This window comes from Borostomias antarcticus (genome assembly GCF_949987555.1).
Source record: "Borostomias antarcticus genome assembly, chromosome: 21".
Taxonomy (NCBI): Eukaryota; Metazoa; Chordata; class Actinopteri; order Stomiiformes; family Stomiidae; genus Borostomias; species Borostomias antarcticus.
The window spans coordinates 10,029,822-10,047,263 of NC_140254.1; the positions used below are offsets into that span (position 1 = coordinate 10,029,822).

At 44.9% G+C, this 17,442-nt stretch overlaps 1 protein-coding gene across 1 annotated transcript in view; it reads right to left on the reverse strand.

The window, feature by feature from the left end:
• The window catches only part of pard6gb (par-6 family cell polarity regulator gamma b), a 42,887-nt gene that overhangs the window by 3,726 nt on the left and 21,719 nt on the right, over window positions 1-17,442 (reverse strand). The gene's annotated exons all lie outside the window — the stretch shown is intronic.

The following is a 17,442-nucleotide window of genomic DNA, read 5'->3' on the forward strand; positions in this document are numbered from 1 at the left end:
CATAACATTCAGAAACGCCACATCATCGTTATGTGAAACTATTTCCTCGATATATCAAAACAAGGAAAACTGTTATAGATGTGTTTGGAGTTAGCTAGATAAAAAGTGGGCGTAGGAGAGGATTGACGAGAGGAAGAGAGAGGCCTGCTCAGACTCATAATCTCAGGATACTCCTCTGCTGTTTTATTTCCTCTCAAAATGACAGGAAATCTGGACGCAGCAAATCACCATGTGTGGGGACATCCGCTGCTTCCATGACAACCAGAATGAGTCAGAGACCCAACTGTGGCGGACACCTGGCCTGTGTTGTGTGTGCGTGCGTACGTGTTGTTTGTGCAAGCGGACAAAGACAGAAGCGCTGGCAAACCAAGCAGAAACCGTCGCACGCACTGCGGTTCCCCCTGTCTGCACCCATTTGAAGAAACTGCACACGATTTTTAAGGATAGAAGTGTCTTTCTGATTTAATCAGGAAAGACCATCCTGTTAGTGCTTCTGCGGTACGTTTGCCGTTTCAGGGGGAGTGTGTCCCAGAACTCAGACTACAACGCTGACTCAGGACTTTCTACATCTCCTCTTCCTTCTCCTCCCCTCTCATGCTGGGGTGTAATTACAGGACACAACACACTGTTTTAATAAGGCAGGTCTGGAGCCAGTGTTGCTACGCTCCCTGCCCATGGGTGTAACTGAAGACCGCTGGTATTCAAAGGTAGAGAACCACAAACTTATCCCAGCCTACTGTAGGTAGTCTGCTATTGATTTCCAAATAGGTCCCCTCATAGTCTTAAGTTAGCTGCCTGGTGCTAACTGGCTAACTAACTAGCTGTCTGAGGAAAACAAGTCTGGAAAACACAGTTTCATTGCTTGACTATTCTCAAACAATTACCTTCTTGTAGAAAGCTTCTGAATGTCATCAAAGTAGGGGGCCGCAGTTATTCTTGTTTTTTTATGGAGGTTGTTGGGGGCAGAAGCACTGTTGTTTTGATTGAAACCAGACAGGCGTTTATTATGGGCTGGAATTTCTTGCCACAGTGCAAGTCTGGCTGATGGGAACCATATTGGAGCCCATGCGCTGCTCGCCATGACACATCACTGGGACCCAGTACCCACCTTCCTCCCAAACAAAGAGCATGCTACACCCAAGCCCTTGTCTAGAAACACCCCCCACCACCACCAGATACAAGATGGCCGTCACATCTCCTGTATCTCAGATATACATGTCTAGGTATAGAGTAAAGCCAAGGCTAGGTGTTGAATTTGAATTCAGGCTGGGTTTGAGTTGTCTGAGCAACTGAACTGAAATTCCCATAACGGACGTGCGTGGATAACCTCTAGGGAAAGATCCTGACTCTGAAGACAGCTTCTAGATCTTTCTTTCTGGGGAGGGCCCAGAAACCGACTAGACGACTAAACCGATGTGCTCCACCGGAGTCACATTCCGCCCGGTAACACAAGCCCTTGGCCCGGCCCGGGTTCTGGAACAGAGAACCAGGGAGTGCTGCAGGAATTGTCCTTCCCAGGAACAAAACTCAACCCTGGCACCAGACTTTAGTTTGTGGGTCCGTGGGACCAGGTCCATCCTGTCGGCGTGCCTGCTGCGTGTCAACCCAGCTGGGGTTTTCCATCTCAGACAGAACACCGAGCCAGAACCAGTCAGGCCAGGCTGGTCCACTTCAGTTTGTACAAAAAGTGAAAATACAAGGTTTTAGATGTTCTGACTGATACCAGCACACTGTAGTATGCCGTGGAGTCCTGTGTTACGTTAAGCATAATTTTGAATAAGTGGTCTTACACTGACGTGTTCAGATGAATGACAGGGAAGTTGGCTCGTTCCTTTCATTGACTGTCTAAACCCAATGAGAGACATGCAAAGGATTCTGGTCTTGAGCTTGTTGACTCAGCAAGAACTCTGGTCAATTGTGCCCAGGCAACCGTAACAACCCTTGACAGGAGTAATCCAATCTGCACTGAGGCATGATGGGTAAGTAAATGCAAACTTGTGGATCAAAGGCTTGCGGTCATTCCAATGCCTTTTTACACTCACTGACTGTCAAAGTTTGGGAGTTCAAGGAACGGTTCAAAGTATCATGGACTTCAGAACCTAGCATAACTTCAGAGAGGAATTTAAAACTACCTGCATCCTAGACATACTCTATACTGTCATAGGGAATTTCCCCATTGGGGATATTAAAGCATTCATTCATGCATGCATGCATTCATTATATCTATCTATCTACAGGGCAGACACAAGCTAAGCTAGCTAGCTAGGTACAGATAGCCTGTTCGACATCAACTGATTAGATTAACAGATTCTGCCAAGTATTAATGCATTCTCTGTGACCTTTGGCTAATAGGTTCAACTGTCATAACAGCCCAATATGGCCAAACGTTGTAAACAATGTCATCATACAATAATGGCAGACATCTCTGTATCTCTTGTCTGTCAGTATTTGGATTTGCAGAGAAAGCTGCAAGCAGCACTACCAGAGGCCCCGTAATCGGCCTGTTCAGAAAGGGCACAATATTATATACCACCTAGCAGCCAGAGGGCGCTGTACGCATGTTTTGAACGGGCACTGCACTAGTTAATTCAATTTTATAAACACAAAACATGTTGAGGGTGAAACGGGCTGCGCAAATAAAGAGAACAATTCGAGAAAAGCCTGTTATATCAAAGAGAATTTAATTGAAAGAAAAAGAAAGCGTGACTAATTTCTCATGCAGAGCAAGACATCCAGGCCATCTGATGCCTGCGAGTAGTAGAGCCGCAGACCAGGACAGGGTTAGGGGTTAAGGGTAACGGGGGAGGGGGGCTGGGGGGTCAAATCTCTACATTCCTGCGTGTCTCTGCAGTGTTTAACCAGTCAGGAGTTTGTGGGGGGTCGATGGACACTTGAGATATCTCTGAACACGTTTCAGACATGACTAAGTCAGTACATTTAACGACTTCCAATTCCTTGAAACCTTGGCGCTGCTCTTACAGTAGGTCAGTTTGGGCTATCATTTGACATGGTTAAGGTTAGGATTCTGGAATAGTCAGCTGATCCTAGATCTGTACCTACTGCACTAAGAGCAGCTTCAACCTGAAGACAGCTGGCCTCCTACTCAATGTGTGGGAATGAACCCGAAGGGTGAGAAAAATAGTCTTTGTTCTCTCTCTGGCCAGCGGAGCTCACCTCTAGTTAACTGGAGCAGTGAAACGAGAGCCCCTTTCAACTTCTACTGGGTTTTCACTCACTCCAATAAAATGGCAGGAATCTAAAAGGGTTTTATGGTCGACCATTAGGCCTCCAATCCCACTTTGCTCTCGTTTACTGCCAACCATGTTGGATGGATGTGGCCGTAAACGCAGAAAAGGAAAACAAAAACAAGTTTCTATTTGGAGTCTTTATTTCCAGTCTCTTCTCAGTGGATCACGGCGCTATGAACAGTGAGGTGGATTATGGGGTGGGAAATTGATTGTACAGAGGGAATGTGTTGCGTATGTGTGATCAGGGGCCTCATTTATCAAAGAGCGTGTAAATTCCGGTGTAAAAGAGGGCGTACGACGAAAACGCGGAAAATGCGAAATCGAGCGTACGACGAGAATATATACACGCTTTTCGGATCTATCAATAAGGTCGTACGCCCTTTTCTGCACGAGAAATCCGAGACTGGCGGGGAAGAGAGCGTACGCGCACGCGCCCCGTGTTCCGCCCTCGCCACGCCCTAATCCAACCATATATGGTCAAAACCATGAGTGGCCAAACGTGGTTTCCCGGAAGGAACCGGCTTAAAAAGGTAGCGTGGAGCACCCAGGCGGGACAATGAAACATGGAACGAAGAGCTAAGAAGAGGAACTTCTCGGAGACGGAGGTGCATGTGCTTGTTGGTGAGGTCCACGCGAGGAAGGCAATCCTCTTCGGAAGGTATTAATAGCCTACCTTTGTCCGTTTGCTCCTACAGCTTAGTAGCCTACTTTAGCTACGTTTTGTGCATCTAGGATTTGGCATACACGGACATACTGTAACATGTGGCTGTGAGGAAAGCAAACATTCTGTGGTAGGCTATGATTAAATTAGGACCAAAAACAGGGAACAATAACGCAGATGACCACTTCATAATGTTAGAACACATTAAACATTTTCCCCTCTGGGAAATTAAGACTCATCTAAATCACCCGGTAAATCACAGCATTTATTTGACTGCCAACAGAAAAACATATCAAATGAATATGGCTGCACAATGAAATGTTTAATGCATAATCAAGTTCACAGACAAACTCAAAGAAAATGATTGAAATTGTTTCTCCAGACTCTGACGTGGGGTCGGACTCAGAGGAGGGGGAGTCTGCAGTGGTCCTTGACCTGACGGTCGTGCCCCCGCGAGTTGTAGCCTCCACCTCCAGCGCCACGACCTCCACCTTCTTATCAGCTTTGAATATATATCTTGGCAAACATAACACGGGATGATGTACAAGGAGGGGACAGATACCTAGTGAAAGTACTATTGGTTGCTAGTAAAAAGACAATAACGAGGGCTTGGTATAAGGTGGAACGCCCATCCAAGGAGCAGTGGCTGGGTGTTGTGGAGGAGATGTATGTTAGGGAGAGGTTCACGCATGCATTGAGGATGCAGGAAGGAAAGTTTGAAGGGAGATGGGAAAAATGGATGGATTATAGAAGGAAGTGTGATGATACCACTAATATTAAAATTGTCATATTTGAGTAAGAAAAAAAAGCTGCATGGATGGATGTACCCATAAGCTGTTATTGTAGGTTTTTATGTTTTATTGTATTGTCGTTGTATGGATGGAAAATGCTAATAAAGATTAAAAGTAAATAAGACAAAGAATATGTATCTTGGCTATGGACACACCAACAAGCCAGCCGTCACGCGCAGCGCCTGCCTCCAGTCTAGCCCCTACCCTGCTGTGCGCCAGGATGAATGAGTCATGCGTGGAGCCAGGCCACCGTGCCACTACACTTGTGATGAGCATGTCACATATGATTTGGGTATTTCTAGTGTGCACATTTTAGCGATTCACATAGACGTATTCATTCACTGATGGTGCCCTTATGTGGGTGCAGTCGCCATCGCCGTCACCTCTTTGGAGTTCTATCTCGGCCAATAGGCCGAGTAGCGCCGGATTCATTTAGGCTCGCATTACGCACAGGAGGACTGTCATTTATATGCTTACCAAAGAGCAAACAGGTCCACATGATCACATATTAATGACAATCTAATTGGTCAATTATTGCCGTTTGATGGAGTGCCTGCATTAGGTGTGTGACATATAGCGCGGAAAGGTTTTGGACAGCGCATAGGTTCAGTTTGGGGAACAAATCCATATCGGACCATGAATGAGCCGGTTAGAGGACACGTCTAATCTTGCATTGCGATATATGTTGGTGCTGAATTGGGCTATTAGCCTACATGATTGTGCGTTCATGAACTGTCGCTCTTATTCTCTCCATCAAACATAGTTATTCACCGACGCACCACCTGCGTCGCCAGTTCCCCCTGTGTTCAAAGAGGGCGTAGAACACCGTGTAAATCGGTACGACAACTTGAGAGGTGTCGTACAAAAGCGCGGAGAAAGGCGACTAAATTTCCGCCCTTTCGGCTTGATAAATCGCAATGTGGGGGGGGCAAATGGCGTACGCCTGAAATCGCGAAAAAGACCGTGTAAAAGAAGGCGTACCTCAATGATAAATGAGGCCCCAGGAAGGTGTGCTTGTGTCTGTTCATGTATGAATGTGTGCATATGTGTTTGTTCATGTATGAATGTGTGTGTAGTTGTGTTTGTGTCTGTTCATGTATGTGTGTGTGTATGTTTGTTCATGTATGAGTGTGTGTGTGTGTGTGTGTGTGTGTGTGTGTGTTTGTTCATGTATGAGTGTGTGTGTTTGTGTCTATTCATGTATTAGTGTGTGTTTGTGTTTGTTCATGCATGAGTGTGTGTGATTGTTCATGTATGAGTGTGTGTGTGTTTGTTCATGTATGTGTGTGTGTGTTTGTGTTTGTTCATGCATGAGTGTGTGTCTTTGTGTTTGTTCATGTATGTGTGTGTGTGTGTTTGTGTTTGTTCATGCATGAGTGTGTGTGTTTGTGTTTGTTCATGTATGTGTGTGTGTTTGTGTTTGTTCATGAATGAGTGTGTGTGTGTGTGTGTTTGTTCATGTATGAGTGTGTGTGTTTGTGTTTGTTCATGTATGTGTGTGTGTGTGTGTTTGTGTTTGTTCATGCATGAGTGTGTCTTTGTGTTTGTTCATGTATGTGTGTGTGTGTGTGTGTGTGTGTGTTTGTGTTTGTTCATGCATGAGTGTGTGTGTGTTTGTGTTTGTTCATGTGTGTGTGTGTGTGTGTGTTTGTGTTTGTTCATGAATGAGTGTGTGTGTGTTTGTGTCTGTTCATGTATGTGTGTGTGTTTGTGTCTGTTCATGTACAGTATGAGTGTGCGTACGTGAGTGTAAACAGAGGTATGCTGCATAACAAAAGAGGAATTGACTAAATATGGGGAGATTTATAATGGGGCCACATCCTACAAGACCATGACAAACCAAACGCTACACTAGCTTGGCTTTACATAACATTAATAATAAGCAACAGCTTGCATGAAGCATGTCTGAGATGTTTACTTACCCAGCGGTTGCGTGCATACAGTGTGCTTCGTAATTAAAGTTGAGACTAATGAAGTGAGCTGGGTGTTTGGGTGTGTGGTATTTCACACTTCAGTTTACATAAGAGTTGTTACAAGTTGTTTTTGACAACTCCGCCTGCAGATTTCTCTCACTTGTGTGTGTGTGTGTTTGTGTGTGTGTATGTGTGTGTGTGTGTGTGTATGTGTGTGTGGTCAGTGCCCGCCACCCCTTTTCAGTCTTAGGCTACGTTTACACTACCTATTCATTTTAAGACGGCGTTTTATAATGAAAACGATCTCCGTCCACATGAGCGTTTTAGCACCGTTTCAGAAATAATCCAGACTGATGTGCCATGAAAACGTATATCACGTGACCATTCACGTAGACTGGGCACGCGTGTGCCGGTATAAACAGGAAGCAGATTGTCTTCTCTGCTTACTACTGAAGAGCGATGTAGCAATGTTGCCAAGTAACTAAGCGTTACAAAATGCAGAATCTATCTGCACAGCAGCTGCTAGCATAGACAACAAGGTCAGCAACACCTGTACTTGGTCATCCATGTTGAATTCACCACTGGTAGTCGAGACTGCTGTCGCTTTCTTCTGGAGCAAAGTCATGTGATCTGAGGCGTGATGAAGCAAACATGGGTGTCCCGAGTCATCATGTCCGCCTGTTCACACTACAACGCAATCCGGATTCAAACTAAAACTGGGTAAGCAGAGTTTACTAAAGTTTCCGCTTTTGGCACTGGAATATGCTGGAGTAGTGTGGACGTTAGAACTAACCGTAGCAAAAGTTGTGGGTTTTAAAATGAAATTGTATTAGTGTAGCGTTGCTCCAGCACGCTATGCGCATGCGCGCTGGAGCAAGTGAGGAAGCTATTTAGTTTCTAAAGACGTTTCTAAAGATCATATTACAGAGGCATGTGAAAAACCACAACAAGCCCTCGCTCTATGTAAGCACAACTAGCGATTCATAAAGACAGATTGATGAAAACAACCGTTTCGCGGCAGAAAATAGATTTTTTTAGAAACTGCATTCTCAGTGCCCCGTCCGCCGCCATTACATAGATATACTTGGCTTGCGCTGGATTTTAAATTTCTTCTACAGGCCTCCGAATTACACCAAAGTTATCTCGGTGAGTCAAACGTCTTATAATATGCCGTAAATAAGGTCCAGGTTGTCAAATCGAGCATTCTCCTTTAAGTGGAGGATCCGTCTCCTACACAGAGAGCCCCACCTGCTCACTCAGTGACACACAGGCCACCCAACACTGTGGGACCATACAACTGAGCTGGACATACTGCTCTGTTAGTAAAGACGTATCTAAGGGATGTAACAACACAAAACAAGACAACTAGGACACCTGGAGGAACCAGGACATTGGTTGTGGGGGAAGGTCAGTTGTACTGTATTGTTGTATGAATTAAACTTGAAGTCAGAAGAGCACAAACTCAATCAAGACAAATCCCCTGCCTGATGTGCCATTTATCACACCAACGCCGTTTCTGGATTAACTTTCCCAGGGAACTGATTCACCTTCAGCAAGGACAGCAACTCTCTGTACCCACAAAATCAGTCTTTCCCAACCACACTACTGTGTACCTAGTGAGAGAACACTTTCACACTGTGGTACTTTTCCCCAGGAACTAGGAACCATTGGGGGTACTACTGAATCTGTGTTCACACCGCAGGAACCAGGGTCTAAGCGTAGTACCGGGGAACTAAATAACCTCCAGAAAGCCCCCGTTGGCGAGGTGGTACTCTTGCCAGGTACTGCTACTTTGTGGGTTGGGCGGCAACGTTGAACATCTCCGATTGGCCAAGTACTGGCAAAGTTTTATTCCAATATCACCATGTTTAAATTCTCTGCACAAAAGAAAAGCTTCTGTGTTTAACAATTGGGTAGAATAAATCCCCCACATATAAACACAAAACTGCTTTCTTAGTTCAATAATGTGGTAACTAAGACATCTGCTGGAAAAAATACATAAACACCATGGGACCAATATGGAGAACATAAGACCAAGGTGCATTACCTGCAACGTACTGTGCTGGGCCGCTGTGGAAGTACCCCCAGACTAGCCCTCCAATTACAAGTTTGAAAAAGTTGTCTATCCTTAAATGTCTAAACTAACCCTTTAAGTTCTCTGGATCAGGACTGGACTAACTGTCTCATCATCTCTCAAAAGCACATTAGAAATCGAATAAGCATGTTTTAATTCTGACACGCACCATTAGCCCAAAAATCTGAAGAATACTAATTGATGCATGTCTAAAATACGACATGTCATGACCCAGCTCATAGCTGTATGTGTCTTGTCATTATATAAACGTATAGATTTACATGTAACTCAGTGGGTGGCACTGGCACATTACCAGGGACAGGTTGGGCTGAAGGCTGAATGTTCTTAGTGCACATGTGAATGTTCTTAGAGCACATCTAGCCTCCCTTGCTGTCCATTCAGAAGAGCAGGGAGGTCTGCGTGGAGGACGACAGCTGCCAAGACAGCATCCAGAGAAAACTAACACAGAAAAAGAGAACCCAGCACTAATAACTTTCTCTACAGTAAGCAAACATATTTCACAATCTTTTAGGGGTGGTCGAGGCAGGTGTGGAGCTTAGGAATCATGCACAAGGAGCCTGAAATCATCCATAGTCAATGACGGAGACAGCGGAGGAAGCTATTTTTAGTTGTTCTCATCGTGACCTCTATCGACCACTGTCTCGAAATGGGAAGCTGTGGAGGGCGAGGGTGGTAGACACGGGCCCAGTCTTGGACCACTAGCCTCTTTGCTTAGTCAGGGGAGACGGACTGTGAGAAGGAGAGAGAGGTTCAGTGACAGTGGTGCTGCCGCTTGCCTGTTAACACACACTCAGCAATGCCCCCCCCCCACACACACACACACATCTGGGACAAGTTAAGGGGAGCTGCCTGTTCTCCCTTCTGCTTTTTAATATGCAGCACACTGGCAGACGACTGGTCTAGTGGGTGAAGAGAGAGATGGGGGACGGAGACGGGGGGAAGGGGGGGAGAGAGAGAAAGAGAGAGAGAGAAAGAGAGAGAAAGGTGGGGGCTCCGGACGAAGCAGGCAGGGGGAGAAGGGGGTAAATGCAGTCGGGGAGACAGGTCTTGCATTCCTCTATGGGAGTTTAAAAAAGAGAAACTGTTCTCTCCTCGCATCTGCCTCCATTAGGCCTGCGTTCACACAGGAAACCAGACCTTCAGAGGAGCTTTCAACACAGCCTCCGCGTTCTCTGGGAAGAAAGGTGAATTATAGACATGGTTGGACTACTTCTACTTCTGGGTTTAATTCAAGCCACTTTCAAACGTTTGGATAAGTGTTCCCCGCCCCATGGACACGTGTTCCTAGTTAATGTTGACTGTTCTTTTTCTGACATATGTTCTACAAGAATGTTCTTTCAGGTTATTTTACCCTTTACGGAGTACACCTATGATGCCTTAGACAAAATGGCGAACGCTGAATTTGAATTTGCAGTATAAAAGATTATTTATTTTTAATTTACATGAAATCTGAGTGACGTGTTCATTAATGGAACCAAATAACGTTTCTGATATATGATGCTACTCTGATCTCCAAGGCTGATTATAAAAATCCCTCATTTAAAATAGGTGGAAATAAAGGTGTTCTTTGTGCGCGTGTGTGCGATTGTGTGCATTCTTTTATTATTTCAACCTTTATTTAACCAGGTTAGTCTCTTGCATAACAGAGGGGATTGTGGGTATTTGATTCTGGTGGGGATGTCCACGGCCACCTGTCTGGGGGGGTGGGGTGGGCGGGCGAGAGAGAGAGAGAGAGACACACACACACACACACAAAAAGAGTCACGAAAACTTAAATATGAAGTGTCATTTCTCCAGAGCCCATGTAGTCCAGCTGAGAGTGAGAGAGACAACATAAATTAAGGACAGATGTTCCATATCAACAGAAGGACCCTGCTGCTGTTTTGGGAAACACAAAACAGACAGACAGACAGACAGACAGACAGACAGACAGACGAGGGTACAGCTACAAAGTACTGAGTTCTTAAAGGAGTAGTAAAGGGAAAATCCTGTTTAGCCCTGTTTTAAGGTTACTTATAATCATATACAATGGTTCAGATCAAAACGTTGACAAAACTAGCACTTTTGAGAAAGTCTGATAATTGCTCTACCACCGTTTTGGTCATACAATGGATGTGGGTTGGCACCGTGAAAAATCTTTCAAAAAACATGTTAAACTCGATTTCAAAGACAAGAAACTCACCGATGTGTTAGTTGGCGTTCTGACAGTCTTTTTGATCTGAACCATTGTATATGATCATAAGTAACCTTAAAACAGGGCTAAACATGATTTTCCCTTTACTACTCCTTTAAGCCCTCCATTAACTCCCAATAGGATACGGTTTGGAATTGTTCATTGAAAGAAATATGAATGTGCCCTGTGTGGATCATTAATCCTTATTATAATTCCAGAATTGGATGACCGTACGTCCGATTATCTTGACAACTGGGCCAATCTATGAATCAACTTCATCCATTCCTATGTTCCTCAGGACCCAGAGTGTGCAGTGTTGCCTGTGAGGTTGTTTGGATCAGAGGTTCTTGACCGGTGTTGTCCTGTAAAAAAGTAGTTCCACTTTTGCGGCAGTGCAGTGCTACGGTCAACTCAAGATCGATGATATCAAGGGACGGATTACTAGCTGGCTCACAATGCTAGCAGCTGGCTTACGATGCTACCAAAGGTGACCTGTTTGTAAACCAACCCCCTGTAGGTGGTCCACTCAGAGGAAAACAAAGGGAAAAATACATATTTCAGGAAAAAAACAGAAGTATATTCACCTATATACAAAGGAAACGGGGTTAGGCAGGGTTCCCACACAAATCTATCAATGAATTTTCAAAACTTTTCCCTAATATTTCACCCAATTTCTATGACGTGTTATGCAAGTCATTCAAAATAGGCAAGGCCTATATAGCGATCATAGGGCGCAATCATGAGACTTACTCCGGTGTGCTATGCCCTAAGACAGGCAGTGTAGCAAACATATAGCATTGAATATGGAATGCCTTTGTCTACACATATAGTAGAATTCTGTGCCACATTTTTGCCACAGCTCCTATTGTATAGCACACTGGCTAACACAGTAAGCACTGTTGCACCCAGTCTTTTATTGTATTTTATTTATATCACATAATAGTTGTTAAATTAGTAAATACAAGGAATGCATATGTTAGGCATGTTTCGGTATTCTTATGAACATATTTTAAACAATAGCCAAAAGCATTTCCAAAACATTCCAAACCCTTACCAGGCCTGGAAAATAATTTTTCCAATGTAATAATTTTTCCAGGAGTTTCATGACCACAGAACACCTCCTCCCTCCTCCCACCTCCTCCCTTTCATGACCACAGAACACTTAGTGCAACTCTGAACCACTGTGCTTCAGATGTCCTCCAGCTCTGGGGAGGAGGTGTCCTCAACCAGCTCTGGAGAGGAGGGAGGAGGTGTCTCCGGAGAGGAGGGAGGAGGTGTCCTCAACCAGCTCTGGAGAGGAGGTGTCCTCAAGGAAGGAGGTGCAGACAACCCTTCTAAAACGGCATAACATTTGTAGAAAAGAATGATATGCACAGCGTTTATGATGCAGTTAAGACCATCTATCTAGACCATCTATGGGCCAAGATATGACCCGTCGACTCGTTCAAACCCCTGGAGTCTGGCTGGAGTCTGATCAAGGACCAAGGACTCACTGTGGAGGAGTGGGCAGTGGACACAGTCTCCTCCATACAAGATATCACTGCCAGCTACTTCACACACACATCCTGGTCAGTACAGCTGTGTCTGTGTGTGTGTGGGGGGGGGAGGAGAGAGTGAGAGAGTGAGAGAGAGAAAGAGAGAGAGTCTGTTCAGTGAGAGACTCTGAACAGAGATGGGCAGAGCCCTTTGAGACCCTTCTTAGCCAGCCCGCCTAAGTGCACTGTCGTGTAAGAGCTGTCCATCCACCCGATAGTTCTGGATTTTGGGTTGGTGGGCGACCCAGTGGTTAGAGCTCAGGCCCGCTACTTGACAAGATGGGATCTTAACTGGAGCTTGGAGGGCTGCCTACCGTTGTGCCCTTGAGCAAGGCACTTAACCCCAACACTAGCTCATAACATCCATGGGTGCCGGTCTCACTGGCTGTCCCTGTTCTCGACTCAACTTATGGTTGAGACAGAAGAACAGAAGAACAATTTCCCCCTGAGGGGGATTAATACAGTACAAAAATTGTTTTTGAATCCCACCAGCATTCAATGTGGTTCTGTCTGCAGGAAACTCAGCCACTATACACACAAACTAAAAAAAAACACATATGGGATGAAATTCACAGACCTTAGCTCTAATTTAAGATACAGTTTGGCTTTTAACTTGAAAAACTCACCAGGGACTTGAGTTAAATGAGGGGAGTGCTGAAATATGTTGTGCCCATTTCGTTTCCAAAACATCAGTAATAATTCTACTGCCTGTGACGGCAGAGCCAGCGGCATGCTGTTGAGGTAACATTAGACTGAATGAAAGCAGCAGGTATATCAATGACAACTTTACAGACTGATCGTTTCTTTTGTCATTCGTCACAGTAAATCCTCAAACTGCTGCCATGTTCAACAAAGCTCGACATGATGTCCAGTGCGTCCTTGGTATACCCTGGCATGACCATGCCCCACTTGTGTAAACACTTGCAAAAACCAGCTGCAAAAGTACAGTCATTCAAAAACTCAAACAGAAGTAGAAGTCAATCATTGGATACGATTGACTACTATAAGCAAGACCATAAGCAAGCAAGCCTGGTCCCAGCTTGGTTTGGACTCTCCACGCTCTCACCATCCTGTCACCCAGTAGAGCCAGATCTCCCACCTACTCTCCCTATGGGCTCCAGGTGAGGAGGGAGTGGAGGGATAGAAGGCCACGCCCACCTCTCTTTCCCATTCAGGAGCTCTGCTGCACCCACAAATTGGGGGAAAAACATTGGGGGCGTCTTCGGACATTTGCTGAGATTGATTTTTGTGTTTTAATACACTGAGAAACTTGTGACGTCGTTGATTACATATTTTGCACCCATTGTCATCAAACTGTACGATCATTTAAAGACACCTTATCTGGAAAATGCACGATGCTAGCTGACTAGCATGTAGAAACAGCTCGCCATTAGCCAGCTAGCATCCCGTTTTTGCAGGACGTGTATGATCACGCAGTCGTTTGATAACACTGACAGCGAAATATGTCATCAATGACTCCACAAATATAAAAAGCAAACGGCTAATGTTGGAGGAAACCAAATATATGCTATTTGGCCTCCCAACGCTCATGATCATGACAGCTACATGATCATACACGACAAAGACACAAAGTACTTTTTCTGGTGGAGCCTGATGGTTTCCCCGCCAGCCACACAATCATAAAAGTCTTGAAGCTGAGGTGAAGCGGGAGATTTGGGGTTTGGAATTGTAGAATAATGGTGACAAAGCCGGATGGTTTCCCCCCCGGACTGGGACCGGAAAAAGACAAATGTGAGAAGGAGACAGAGATTGGAGGAGAGGGAGAGACAAAGAAAGACAGACAGAAAGAGAGCAATGGATGAGAGATGGAGAGGATGAGAGACAAGATAAAAGGCACAGAGAGGGAGGAAGAAAAAATAAATAGAAGAAATGGAGACAGTCTCACGGTCAGCTAAGGCAGAGGACGGCTTAACCAAACCACAAAAAAACTGCTTTCCTTGCTATTCAGTCATTCACTCGACCGCAAAGAGACACAGAACTTATTTTGTGGTTGGCTGGAATAATGCTAAATTACAACACAATTTGCATGAATCACGAGAGAACATGGGTTTCATTTGAACGTTGTTATTGCGCACAGTTAGTATTCTGCATATTCTGATCTCATACATGGCACATACTATTCTGGGCAAATTATATATGTAATGTCTACCAGTTATACTGAATCATATTGTAAAATTCCCCAAAGTGTAGGATGCCAAGGAGACTTTGTCCACTTGGAGCAGTCACACCACATCTCTATCCCAGTGGAGCCCCCTCTTCCCTGGGGGATGTTGAGAAACCGCTCCGCAGGCTTAGACAGGCCTGTCTCGGCACTTCTACACCTTCACCCACACCCTTTTTACGCAACCCTGCTTCCTGAGTGTGTGTGTGTGCGGACACACGTACTGTATGTCAGGATCCCCACTCCATCCTCACTGCAGAGATGTCCAAAACTACAAGGCTGTCTATTCCAGCCGGCTAGCTTTTCACAGATACAAGTACAAACTTGGATGCTACAGTAGCTACAAGCTAAATGCTATAGAGAATAATGGGTCAGTTCAATTCCGAACGTGAAATAAAGACTAACCACAGCAATGAGGGCATAAATATAGTTAGAACCTGTTGGATGCAGCTTGATCTCAGGTTGAATATCATTAATAACGTTGGAAATGTCCAACATCCCTTTGTGGTTTTGCGCTTTTCTTCTTGGAATGACTTTCTGGCACTCGGCAAGCACTTTTTTATACAGCCCAAATATCTCAAACTGCCGCTGCTAATCATTTGTTGACAAAATCTCTGAAGCTGTCGTTTGGACATTTTTACGGCTTAAAATTAGGCTGGCTACAGTACTAGTTGCTCTTCTGCACAGTGAACTCATATCCAGTACCTTTCTGCCAAGGAATTTCAAAATAAAGGTCAAAACTATTATACTTTTGTGTAATATGTGTATTGTGTAATGTAAAGCGACTTTGAGTACTATGAAAAGCGCTATACAAGTTTGATGTATTATTATTATTAGGGTTGATTTTGGTGTCCTTCTTTATTTTGGTGTGCTGGGACTACTGCCTCTTGTGGTGCCAACAGAGAAATGGAGGTCAACATCCAACGGAGTAAGGGAGGGAGGGACAACCCGACAAATGCCATCTATGGTGCACTGGCTTACAGCCACGCACAAAAATGATATTGCAAATCAAATCTAAAAAAAATCTCAATTAGATATTTTCTCCAAATTGTTCAGCCCTACTGATGATCACTGGAAGGAGACGTGTGCTGCAGTTCTTCACAGTTTGAATGGTTTGTTACCCTAGCCAGCACCTCTCAATGGGTGTGCGTTCTCTTTGCTTTTTTGTCATGATCTGGTCCACACACACACACACACACACACACACACACACACACACACACACACACACACACACACACACACACACACACACACACACACACACACACACACACAGCTCTCGACCAGGCTGCATCTCAGTTCACTCAAACAAAGGCAACAAATCAAATAGTAAAGCACTCACAGGACATTAAGGAAGTTCACAGAAAATACTTAGTGATTTACATACTCAGCTTAAACTAGATTTGTGAACTCTTTTTCTCCACAGAGCCAAAATGATGTCCCTCGAAGTGTTTTCCACTCTGCCTGTCACTGTCTATTGTGCGAGCTGCAACTCCTTCCTCCCCTCCTCCTCTTCGCCCTGAACTGTTGAACTGCTGAGGCCTGATTGGCCGACCGCCCACATGTGCAGAGGGGAAGCCCAGTGTCTGCTCTCTCTCTCGCTCTCTCTATTTCTCTCTCTCTCTTTCAACTTCATTTTCTGTCTGCCAGGCCAGTGAAGGCAGTTTAAGGCACTAATGCTCGCTTAGAACTCGTGTAGTATTTCGATGAGTGTCTTGGTGGAAGTGGTGCCACTGCTTTTCCGCATGCAATGTTGAGAACGTTGCAACTCTGAACGCAGCCCAATTCCTGAGCTATGCACAGTCATGCACCCACCCAGCCAGTCAAAAGAATGTGTTACTGGACAGTAAGCAGACCACTAGACCAGACTGCTGAGCTGACTACCACACAGAGCTATCTGGGGGGAGGGGGTTGTTTTCAGAAGCATAATAGAGTACTAAATTCTGACGTCACATTGTAGTCCAACCTGTGCCCAAACGAGGATTTTGGTTCTAAGCCTTTTGCTCAATGAGGAAAATGAATGTGATTTTACATGATCGCCCCCATCAAGGTCCGTGGTTAATACAGTATTTATATAGATGAACATTCTGCCGTGCTTACATTTTTACAGTGGGCTGCATTACCGTGCATACCCATTAGGACACATGACAACTTAGTTTAACTTACAATAAAGCAATTTATCAAACCATTCTTTCATAACGAAATGAATATGGTCTCTTATTCTAATACTTCATACTTCAGACATGGGGAAGTATTAAGTGGCAGTACAGAGCAACCTTGCCAAGCCCAACACTTCAGGGGAGGGCTGCTATTGTGCCTTCGTTGAGTTGGTTGCTGCTGCCCATCCGACCATCAGAGAGAGCAGCTTCAGGCTCCACGTTTTCCGCCTCTAAGGAAGCCAGGTCAGGAGCGCCTGTTGAGGATGGCGCTGGGTGTGATGAGGAGGGCCTCGTCCTGCACCATTACCTCCATGGAACTGCACAGTCCTTCCACCCGCAGCATTCCACCCTCATGCCCAAACACTGCATTGACTGAATAGTCAATGACACATAGCCTCCAATGTGCCTATTTTTGCAAGGTTTCTCATGACCTTTCATTCCAAACGAGACAATATTCCCCCACGACTAAGAGATTAGGTATCACTAACGTTCCGCTTGAAAGGTTCATGGCAAAAAGGCCTATGGTACAATTTCACCTGCGGCCACATAATTGAAAAAACCTGTCCATGTTCAACCAATGAGACAGACATTACTTGACAGCTCTGCTGGGCTTCTGTGGCAGTCATCAAGTGTTTCAGGGTGCATGTATGAGCTCAACCTATCAATCCATCTGCTCTGTATG